The 12,617-nt window shown below is 38.7% G+C and overlaps 1 pseudogene; it reads right to left on the reverse strand.

Moving 5' to 3' along the window:
* Positions 1-10,597: 10,597 nt before the first annotated feature.
* On the reverse strand, positions 10,598-11,328 carry LOC108523441 (elongation factor 1-beta pseudogene; annotated as a pseudogene).
* Positions 11,329-12,617: the final 1,289 nt, after the last annotated feature.

Raw genomic sequence — 12,617 nt, forward strand, 5'->3', positions numbered from 1 at the left:
CAAAGACGTGGAATCAACACAAATGCCCATCAATGACAGACTGAATAAATAAAATATGGCACATTCACATTATAGAATACTATGCAGCCATAAAACCAATGAGATCATGTCTTTTGCAGGAACATAGATGGAACTGGAGGCTATTATCCTTAGGAAACGAATGCAGGAAAAGAAAACCAAATCCTGCATGTTCTCACTTATCAGTGGGAGCTAAATGATGAGAACTCATGAACACAAAGAGGCAAACAACAAGATATTGGGGCCTACTTGAGGGTGGATGTTGGGAGGAGGAGAAGATCCTAAAAAAATAACTATCTGGTACTAGGCTTAGTACCTGGGTGATGAAATAATCTGTACAACAAACCCCCATGACACTAGTTTATCTATATTGCAAACCTGCATATAGTACTCCTGAACATAAAATAAAAGAATTTTAAAAATATGAATATATTTACCTTTAATTTGAAAGGGAAAACCTCTGTCACAATTAATTGAGTCTTTTGGTGAAAAAATATTCCTTTCTATTGTGTGTCTATCCAGAGTGGAATCACAGGGTATGCATATACTGTTGATGACTAGCTGTTTAGTAATAAAAGTAATACATGTTCATTGCATTTAAACATTTAAAATACAACAGCAAAAAGAAGAAGACAAAATTAAACTGCTTTAGTCCAAGAACTTATATAAATATTGTAAAAATGTTTGTGGAAAGCCTTCCTGTATGGGTGAAGGAAGAGTGTTCCCAGAAAACGGACAAGCTTACTGAAGCACAGAATTCTAGAAAATGTATCACTTTTAAGAACAGAACTTTTAAGAACTGAAGGAATGACAGAATGTTAGAGTGTAATGTATCACTTTTAAGAACTGCAGGAATGACAGAATGTTAGGGCGTAAGTGTGGCAGAAGTCTAGGCAGATCTTGGTAGGGGCCTATTAATGGAGGGCCTTATAACACCCAATGTAACTTTAGCCTATATCCTAAGAGCAATGGGAAAGCCATCACAAAATTTGGAGATGAGAAATAACATTATCTGATATGTGTTTTAGGAAGATCATTTCTGCCTACAGTGTAGAGAATGGCCTGGAGTGTACCAAGACTTGAGGCAGGAAATGAGATTTTTCTAGTAATCCAGGCAAGGGATGATGGGTATGTAGACAGGTAAAATGTCAGTGGACACAAATAGGGTTTGGAGGGTTATTGATTGGATTTGGGTGGTGAGACAGGGAGAAGTCCAGAAGAGAGCCCGGTGTTCTTGGTTGAATTACGAAGTAGCTGGTGGTTTCACTCACAACAAGAGAAGGGGAGATCTGGAGCCAAGAGGGAGATGATGCATTGACTTTGGATTTACTTGAGTGAGGTGAATCATAAACCATGTAAATGAATATGTCCAGGAGACAGTAGAAACACAGTTTCTTAATTCAGGAGTGGTCTAAGAGTTATTAGTAGATAAATGGTTACTTGTGTAAAGGAATTTGAATGAATGAATAAAGAAAAAGACAGAGACAGAAGTCTGAGGAACAGCAATTAAAATAAAATGAAAGAGAAGACTCTGCAAAATAAACTGAGGCAATTGTAGCCACAGAGGAAATAGTGTAATCAGAATTGTGTAATGTCAGGGAAGCCAAAGGAAGAAAGATGTCCAGGAGTAGGAGTGTAGGCAGCAGGGTCAACAGTTCTGAGTGGTCATATGGAAAGAAGAAGTACTTGATCTGCATACATGCTCATCCTATGTAGTTTAATCAATACGAATATTCACAGACCTCTAGAAGCATACGTTTTTCAAATACTGAGAACAATTATAATTACCACTGCCTAGGTGGTAAGAATATCACATAATATTTTATTTGAAGAAAGTTATTGACAAGATTTGGAGACCGACTTATGTGAGTATGGAATGGAAGGTCTATGGAAAGATGTCAGAGGTGGGATGCCAGGGCCCAAAGAAATCTCCATAGTGAGGGGCAAGGGGGGCGTAGGGGTATTCTTAACTCTGAACTCCTCTTACAGCTAATTAACAGGGCTGGTAGGGAGAAAGGGATAGACAGGCGTACTATCTCATCAACTGGGAGTGATCTCCAGCAGGAGCCGAAGAGGAAAGCTGATGCCAACACTTAAATGAAATTGAAGGAGGTGAAAGGATAACATTCTGGAGGAGAAAGAGATAACTTGCAATATATCTCTTTCTGGCATTCTACACTGGCTGACTTGTATACTCTTATCATCAATAAATCTTTAGGAAGCAAGGAAACACACCACCAATTCAGTGCTTTTCAGCGATAAATAGCCATAGTAGAGTCAAGGGTATTTTAGTGTATGACAGTTTCGCTTAGATAATGTTTTTGATTTGATTCAAGCCAGAGTGTTTAGTGGCTTAAAACTGGAATCTTTCCCTGCCTTTTTGATGTCTTCCAGAGAGGGAGGTAGAATCTCTCACTACCATTCTGGATATTATTATTATTTTTTAATTAGAAGAAATTGAAAAAGAGAAAACAGAAAAGACCCCAGGTCTCACACTCTGGGACTATGCTAGGCCTAGTGGATTCAGTTGCCAACAGCATGTGTGTTGTTTTCTTCTTAACTGTATTTGTTATTTTCTTTTGTTCCATTATACAAGCACAAGTTGTGCAAAACCATGTTAAGCCATCATATGGAGGAACACAGATGAAAGGCATAGCTTTTTCTTCTTCAAAAGCAGACAGTTCCATGAAGGCAGTGTCAAAATCCACCATATTTATATCTATACTCCCAGCACATAGTACATAAAAGGTGCTTAAATAATATTTGCTTAATGAACATACGAGTGTCACATTGAGGCCAGGCACATATACAAGAAAGTTTAATAGAAACACTGTGATTCATGCTGTGACAGCAGCACAGATACTGCTGATAATATCTGCAGGGAAACACTCAGATATTTGAACACAGACACAATACACAGTCTACTTCATATTAATAATAAGCAAAAAAAATTGTAGATTCATATGATGTGAAACTCAAGAATACCTTTAAGCTCATCTTATATACATTCTTGTTTCAAACCATGTCAAAGCTGCACATGATGCAGGAACTCAACAACAAAATAAGTCTTAATCCACATTCTGAGGCTGAATTTATAACTTCTGTTTGGTGGACACTGTCATATTTGCCTGTTAAAATTTGAAAAGCTTGTATTTTGCAGATCTCTCTTGGCAATATTTGGTTTCATGTCTACAGTATTGAGTTATTCTTTGGGAACTGGAAATATTCCCACCAGGTAAAAATTTTGAGTGTATTTGGCAAAGAAATGCAACAGTGTCTGTGGGGTGACTTCACTGAACAATCAGTAGAAATCAAACACTAAAACCAACAGTGCAACAATATGACCGTGTGCAATGGCTCTTTGAAAAGTTCTGTTTGTGAGCTGATATACTTTATTTTTTATAAAAAGTCAAGTCTCTTAAATTATAGACTACTATAAAGACATGAAGAATTAAACTGATTTCAGGGAAGCCATTTGGAATTAAACTTCTCCTTTCAAAGAAAAATTCTTGGGCAAGAAGGATAATTTAGCAAGTATTTCTATTAATGCTATTAGCATCTGAACTATATTGAGGCAATCTGTTGTAGAAAAAGAGAAGTGAATGAAAGGCACTCCAGGCCTCCCCTCTATCAGCCCTGCCTCTGTTGCCAGTGCTATCATCTGTGGAGTTTCTATTTCCTCATCAGACAGATGAAGGAGTTGGGTTAGATTAGTTGTCTATAACCATACAATTCAAACTCCTCCTTAGTATAATAAAAATTTTGTATTATTCTTTACTATCCAGAATTATATTAATTACAATAATTATATTATTATTTACTATCCAGATTATATTACAGAAGCAATATTATCTCTGTGCACACAAAATTTAGTGAAACTGAATATAATAATCTATCTATAAGGTAGAAATAAAGGAAAAACAATTTATATTTAAATAATATGTATTTTATTATATAAGCACTCTAGAATACATAACAAAGCAGACAGATGCTTGAACTTTTTTATAATAAGTCTACATTTGAGAGAAGAATGTAGAGCCACTCAAAGTAAGAAGTATACAGAAATGAAAGCCCAGAAATCTGAGTGTGGACAATAGAATTTTAAAAAATTGGGATAATTAATATTAGACTTGGCTGATTTATAGGTGACAAAAGAAAGGAAATGAAGAAAATTAGTATGGCGTTTTTGTCAAAGTCACCGAAGATGTTCAACACATCTGTGCTGGCTTTGACAGCTTTATTTGCTGTTTCTTTGAAAAATGTTATTTAATCTAGATGCTTTTACTGCTTCATTTCGAAAAAAATGTTGACAGGGTGAGCACATTGGTAACTCAAATTCCATGGGGATGTAAATGAAATAGCGAGAGCTAGGGGGCTTGTTGCCTTTTATGGTATGATCAGAAGGTCTCTCTCAAGAGGGAACATTTGCACAAGAAGGCTGCAGCAGATAGCACAACACAAAGTGTGGTTGTGGCAGAGGATGAGGCAGAGAGCGGGGTGGGGCATACTGGAAGTGGAGTCTTGAAATGGCCTCTTGAAAGCCACTGTATACACTTCTGACTTTCACCTTAGTTAGATGGGAAGCCACTTAAAATGTTGAACTAAGTAGTAGCATGATAAGCATTGTATTTTTACGGGTGCCTCTATTTCTTTCATTCATTCAAAAATGAATCCATTTATATTTGAAAACAGTGTGTAGGGCTGTAAAGGAAAATATAAGCAGAACAATTTGACCAATTAGTAGGCTATAGCAATACTGCAAGTAGATGTGGTGGTCTGGACCTTAGTGGTAGCAGGATAGGAACTAATAAGTGATCGAAATTTAGATATGTTAAATAGGAGCAGATAGAAGTTGCTAGTGTATTGTGTGTGGGCATGGGACAAAGGGAAGAGTCCTGACCAAAACCAAGGTTGAGGCTTGAGCAACTTGAGGAGGGGACTAGGATTTACTGAAATGGAAGACCTAAGCAGAAGAAGGGCTGTGTGCAGGAGAGAAAACAGGAGTTGAATTTGCCACATTTGAGATGCCGATCAGGCACTCAAGTAGTGATTGTGAAGAGGTAATTGGATAAAGAAGTATGGAGTTTGGAAAGAGGTCTGAGCTGTAGATATGAATTTTGGATTTATCAGTGTAAGATGATATTTAAAACTATGAGATGACATGAGATTGTTAAGGCAGTGAATGCAGGAGAAAAGAGAAGAGAAGGCCTGAAGTTAATGAAGTAGATTTAATTTGTGGAAACTGAGCAGGAGTAGCAGAAACATAGAAAGGGAATCAAGAGAGAATGGTGTTCTGGAAATCCAGTGAAGAAATATGCTTCTAGATCAGTTGTGTCCAGCACTTCTGATTGGTTAAGATGAGAAACGATATTGACAATTGTCATTAGCAACACATCTTTGCTGACTTTGACAAGAAGTGTTTTTATGCGGTAATAAGGATGAAAGCCTTAATGAAGTAAGTTCAAAAGAGGAACAAAAGCTAAGACACTAAGTGTAGACTCTCTTTTGAAGAACTGTGTTGCAAGTGGTAGTAGAGGAGGAAGAGGCCCAGAGAGTTTTTAGTTTTTATTTATGATTTTTTTAAGATGTGAGATTACAGAACATTGTGGATAGATGGGAATAATCTTCCAGAAGAGCGCTATCCAACAGAACTCTCTGTGAGTTAGAAATGTTCTATCACTCATGTCCATGCTATCCTATAGAGTAGCCACCAGTCACATGTGGTTACTGAGCACTTGAAATGTGGCTAGTATAACTGAGAAACTGAATTTTAAATTTTATTTAATTGTAGGCCATTTGAATTTAAATAATCACATGAGTTAGTGGTTAGTGAATTGGACAGCATAGCTCTGACGAGAGAAAAGTTAATGAAACAGAAGAGAGAGGGTCAGCTCTGCAGTGATAACCTTGAATAGCTGAAAGTGAAAGAAATCCCATAGATTTAAAGAATTGACCTTAGAAAGGGGCATAGTAGTTGATTCACTGTAGCAGAAGGTATAGAAGTTGGTTCAGATACTGGCATATTGGTAGAGTGGTGGTGGTGGGTGGATGAAATTTCTTTTCTGATTGCTTATTTTGTTAAGTGAAATAGGAAGCGAGGACTCTAGGCTGTGTGAGAAAGTACAAAAGCAGTGTTGAAGTAATAGAGAGTAGAAGAGTTTTCCAAGGAGCTCCTTGAGATTAGTGGTCACAAATTTAAAGAGACACCAGTTAGCATGGTTTTATGTTTTTCTACACTCATATTCAGGAGACCAATGTGCAGTTGAATTTACTTGTAATTAAGACTTTGGTGGAAAACTTAATCAAAGGAAATGGGGCAAGGGAAAGATTAAATTGAAGGACCATGGAAGCTAAGCTGCTTAGGAGCAAAGTGAGAACATGAGGACATAAAGGACAATGAAAAGGTAGAGGAACAATGGATTATAAACACTTTTACCTTGTTAAATAAATGACTCAACATGGAGATTTTGAAGATGAAATTCTAGGTGTTTCTTGCTATCATCAATGGTCCAATAGATTTTTTTTCTTTTTTTTTTTTTTACTGTAACAGTTGCAGGGGATTTTTTTTTTTTTTTACTTTTTTGCATTCATTGTTTCCAGATACCATATGGTTGTTTTCAGGAATCCACTCCAAGTGAATTTTGTCCAATTTTTAAAATACTAGAAAAATGGCAAATTTCCAGTTTCTACTAACTTTGTGATATGTATGCACCCTGTTTAATGCTTTGTGTTTTGAAGGACAGTTTTGCACTCTCAGAATCCTGCAGGTCAAATATTATTTATACATATTACTAATAGCTATTCACATTTTTTTGGTGATAAAATTTTAATTAAATCAACATTATTTTACATAAATGCGTCATTTCTTAAGGCTTATAAATCTTTGGATTGTACATAGAGCTTTGTTTACACATATGTATCTGGAGTTCAACCCTTTCATGACACATTTTTATGCAGACGATTTGCCTTATCTTGTGTTACTGAGTCATAAAAGCACACGGAATAACAGATGAGGCTCTTATGAGATAAGAAGTGGTCATTTGCTCTGCTGTATACCTGTTATATTTAAGATCAAGACCCATAGCAAAATCAATACCATAAGTTTACAATTCTGGGCTCCCAACCTGCCTTTAATAAGAAGTCCATCTTTTATCTACTGCCTCTCAAACACTTGTTGCTTTTGAGTCAAGGCCTTTTTTGTATCTACAAGGTTTGTGTGATGAATATGAGTTTTACATTAAAATATTAAGTATATGGGAAAATTCACATTCCTTTTACATATTCAAATGATATCAAATTTTACCCTTACTCCCGATTCCGCCAGAGCTATGGGATATTTCATTTCAGTCTTTAATGGACTCCTTGCTTTCTATCACCTAGACACTTCTAAGGTTCCAGGAAATGTGCAAAAAATCAAACAAACAAAATCATAAAAAACATTTGGAGCATGTCCCCCTGGTCTTGCTATTCCTAAAAGACCCATTTTCCAAACCCACACTGTCCATTGAATTGCAGAGCTGCATGTTTGGAGCACAGAAAGCCCAAGCATGGAACACAGATCAGGAGACCATAGCTGGGGTTCAGAAATTTTTGCCAAGTTGAAAACTCCAATCTTGGGTCTAACTTTCCTATGTATAAAATACAACCATTTCCCCAGAATCCTGTCACCTCTCTGGGGACCTGACAGGAGAGGTCCAGGGTCCTCATTCTGAGTAGAAAGTCATATGTTTATGTATTTCTTTTCTTTTTTCTTTTATTTATTTATTTTTTTGTGATGGAGTCCCACTCTGTTGCCCAGGCTGGAGTGCAATGGTGCGATCTCAGCTCACTGCAACCTCTGCCTCCTGGGTTCAAGCAATTCTCCTGCTTCAGCCTCCTGAGTAGCTGGGATTACAGGTGTGTGCCACCACTAATTTTTTTGTATTTTTAGTAGAGATGGTGTTTCACCATGTTAGTCAGGCTGGTCTCAAACTCCTGACCTCGTGATCCACTGCCTTGGTCTCCCAAAGTGTTGGGATTACAGGTGTGAGCCACTGTGCCTGGCCTTATGTATTTCTTCGTCCTGGATAATGTACCTTCTCTTTCCTTCTCAGGTCTCTTTCCACTCAAAGATACTCTTCTCTTTATCCTTTCCACTCCAGAATTGCTGTGATAACCTTCTCAATTACTTTAGGCTTTTACAAAAAAATAAAATGCTAGCCTTTAGACATATTCTGCTTTAGACCCAATAAATTTAGAGCTCCCTAGGGAAAGAGAGTACAAAGCGCGCAGGGAGCACGAAATGTAAGGTAATGACTCCACAAAGCATCCTCCCCAAGCCTGGAAAGGCCATCTCCATGCTGATCTGAGCTTTGGCCCTAACCTGCCTGCTATTCATTTAGTCATGTGCTGAAGGAGAGTAACAAATGCAGCACACCCTGAAATTCTCATGCTTAATGCTGTAATTTCCCTCGGTAGGGCAATATCTTATCTAAATAGAGCTTTGCCACTAAAACTTACTGTGGCATCCAGTTACACATGGCAGGGCTAACAGTATACCCTATTGCTTGTTCCTGGAAGAAAACAATAGCAAATTCCAAAGGCCTGTTCTGGCAGGACTGCGGCCAGAATGACCTACTTCTCTAATGCCCTACTGACCTACTAAAATTACTGAGATTCTGAGCTGTGTCATACGATCACCTACAATAACAGCTACTCAGGTGATTAAGCTCCAAAGGAGGAAGCACATTTCTGCTTCACTGAGTTGGGCCAGAATCTCCATTTAATGGTGCTTTCAGTGAAGACAAACATGGTTCAGGGAAAAATAAACCACCTAATTCGTGGGGCTCACAACGTAAGACTTATAACAAATGGAAAACTCTTTTGACCTTGTGAACAGACTCAGAGATGGGCTCTTGAGTTTCTCCAACTCTGTACTATATTTTTTAGATATTGGCTATATATTTTATTTTTTAAAATTTCAATAGCTTTTAGGGTACAAGTAGCTTTTGATTACATGGATGAATCACATAGTGTTAAAGTTTGAGATTTTAGTGCATTCATCACCCAAGTGGTATACATTATACTTAAGATGCAGTTATTTTATCCCTCACCTTCCTCTAACCCTCTCTGCTCTGAGTCTCCAAAGTCCATTATATCACTCACTATGCCTTTGCAAACCCATAGCTTAGCTTTCACTTATAAGTGAGAACATACGATATTTGGTTTTCCATTCCTGAGTATAGGCCAGTATAGTTCACACATTCATTATAATAGCAGTCCAGTGTTTTAGCTTCCTGTTTGTTAAAATAAAAATTCTAAAGCAGAATAAATTGAGTTTTTTAATTTTTTAAATTTTTTTTATTTTTGATTTTTTTTAAAGTAGACCTCAGTATTTCTGAATGATCAATGCTTGGAAGCAAGATCAAGTAATTATTTTAAAACCGTCCAAGGCTGGGCACAGTGGCTCACACCTGTAATCCCAGCACTTTGGGAGGCCGAGGCAGGTGGATCACTTGAGGTCAGGAGTTCAAGACCAGCCTGGTCAACATGGGGAAACCATCTCTACTAAAAATACAAAAATTAGCCAGGCATGGTGGCGGGCACCTGTAATCCTAGCTACTTGGGAGGCTGGGGCAGGAGAATCGCTTGAGCCTGGGAGGCAGAGGTTGCACTGAGCTAACATTACTGAGCTCTGTTACTGGGTGATAGAGCAAAACTTCATCTCAAAAACAAAACAAAACAAAAAACTGTCCAAAACTTACTTCCTGAGCTTCCATAGTAAACACAGATTTATTTATTTATTTTTGGGGGAGGGCATACTTGCTCATTGTTCTAGTGGCACACTCTCTAGACAGGTAACGTCAATTCTGGGACTGATTCTTTCTCCTCAGGAAATCTTAGATGTTTTGAAAAATACTCCAAAGATTTCAGATTGGAATATTATGTAATATCCTGTTTAGAACCTTAAAAAGGGAAAGGTATGCCTAAGTATTATATGGTGATAGTTTTCTCCTTCTCTTCTTTTCTCCACTCTTTCTCCTCCTTCTCCTTCTTTTCCTTCTCTCCATCCTTCCCTCCTTTCCTTTTTTCCCTCCTCTTCCCCTTCTTTGTCTTCTTGTTCTTTCCTCTCCTCCTCCTGCTTCTCCTTCTCCTTCAGTTTATCTGTTTTCCCCAGCCTACAGGGAAATCTGCGGTTCTGTGTAGGGCATTGAAGGTGGTGAGTGGGGGCATCCTTTACTTAGAGAAAAGAGTAGGTGGAAAATGGGAACTTTGAATTAAGAAAAGAATCGCTAACATCCTGACTTGAAGCTACATTATTCAATATTGTGGCTTTATTTTCAGAAATAAGTGACTTGTATATGAACGTCTGACCATTCTTTCCAGTGAGCCAATGTACTACTTGTATTCTTGATTATGAGCCTTACCATCGTCAATCTCAGTCATACCCATATGATAAAACTGTGCCAAGTGATAGGGATCCAGAGCTGAATGGTCCATGATCGCTGCACTGAAGAAACTCATTGTCTGTAATGGCAAATAAAAATAATTTGAGCTATAGTATAGAGCTAAGTGGTAATAGTTAACAATTTAATTTGAATTTTTTTTTTAATCTTTCAAGCTTTTATTTAAATGCCATGATCCAGGATGGATTTTAGATCTTGTTGAAAGCAACCACATCCATGGACTGCACGTAGTCCTCAAAAGCAGTGATCTGCTCCTCCAGCATATCTGTTCCAACTTTATCATCTTCAACTACACACTGTATTTGAAGTTTCTTAATTCCATATCCCACTGGAACTAGTTTAGATGAGCCCTAGACTAAGCTGTCTGCCTGAATGCTTCTGACACACTCCTCTAATTTTGCCATATCTGTCTCATCATCCCAAGGTTTCACATCTAGTAAGATGGAAGACTTGGCAACAAAGTGCAGTTTTTTGCTTTCTTTGATTCATATTGTGCAAGGACGTTCTTCCCTTAGCTTTCGCTTCTTCACTTTCCTCCCTCCTCATCAGATCCAAAGAGATCAATATCATCATCATCTTTACTATCTGGTAGCTCCACTTCCTGTAGTGTCTTCCACATTGGCGGAACCATCTTACCCAAAGCCTTCTTCACTCCTGCAGGCTGGCCTTTCCTTTTCGAAGACTTGATGCGGATCTATACCAACGTAGGGCATGACCACAAGTTGCAGGTGGGTGGGCTCGACACGGCTTCAAATACTGCCACATCTGCTTGTGATGGCACATACCCCTCGATGTAGCTCTTGTCCGCCAGGTAATTGTTGAGCACATGGAGGCCGGCAGGGCTTTTCAGGTCTCCGAAACCCATGGTGTCAGCTGTATCCCAGAGCTGGGGAGCAGCAGAAAGAGAGCGCACAAATTGTGGGTGCCCTGCACTGAAGAGAGGAAAAAGGGTTAATTTGAATTTTTACAGAAAATTATGAAGTTTGTTGTTTAAATAAGATAGTCCAAGATCACACAGCTATAGGATGTTACTCAAGGCTTGAACCGGCAGTTTATGACAAAGCACTCAATTCTGAAGAATGACAGAGGACGAAGGACCTGGGGCCAATGACAGCTTCTGAGGGGAAATCATGTTTCAGCTTAGTCTTGAAGAATTCACAGAAGAATTCTGCATCCCTGGTGAACAAGACAGGTGAGGACATTTCATGTACAAGAAAAGGAAGGAAAGAGATTGTGAAAAAAGCAATAATTACAGCAACTCTTGATGTCTAATATATCAAGTCCTCTTTCTTTGTTCTTTGTTCCATTGGGTAATTTTCTCATATACATGTTGATATCAATTTGTTTTAATCAGATAATTGACGAAGGAAACATTTTTTTTTTTTTTTTTTTTTTTGAGGCAGAGTCTCACTCTGTTGCCCAGGCTGGAGTGCAGTGGCGTGATCTTGGCTCACTGCAAGCTCCCCCTCCTGGGTCATGCCATTCTCCTGCCTCAGCCTCCCAAGTAGCAAGTAGCTGGTGCTACAGGCGCCCACCACCACGTCCGGCTAATTTTTTTTTTTGTAGTTTTAGTAGAGACGGGATTTCACCGTGTTAGCCAGGATGGTCTCCATCTCCTGACCTCGTGATCCACCCATGTGGGCTCTCAAAGTGCTGGGATTACAGGCGTGAGCCACCGGGTCTGGCGGGAAACATAACTTTTAATAGCCTCAGAAATAGACTACTGTATGGGCATTTGATACGAAAGAGGTAGCATTATATAACGTGGAAAAAGGTGCTGGGACAATCGAGTATCTGTACGGGAAAAAATCAAATTGGACCCTGTCTCGGATGCTGTGGTGCCCTTCCCAGTTTTCCCCTTCAGAATGGTGACACTAATTGTTCCAACTGCAATATTGCTAATTGACAGGTCGCAGCTGAATCACTCCTCAGGAATTGCCCTTGGCCTATAGGAGCTGCCTTGCTGAAGGCTGTGGTCCCTCCCTGAAGGCAGCTCACATCCAGAGACTGGCTGATGTGGGGATACAAATTCTATCAATTTGAGACAAGCTGAAAGCTCCTAGGGGACCTGCTGAGACCTCTGCTGCATATGCTTCACCATTCAAGTTTCTCCTCTGCCCAGATCTGCCCTCCTCACCTTTTTTCAGATATCGT

The sequence above is a fragment of the Rhinopithecus bieti genome, unplaced genomic scaffold (genome assembly GCF_001698545.2).
Source record: "Rhinopithecus bieti isolate Rb0 unplaced genomic scaffold, ASM169854v2 scaffold_68671, whole genome shotgun sequence".
Classification (NCBI taxonomy): domain Eukaryota; kingdom Metazoa; phylum Chordata; class Mammalia; order Primates; family Cercopithecidae; genus Rhinopithecus; species Rhinopithecus bieti.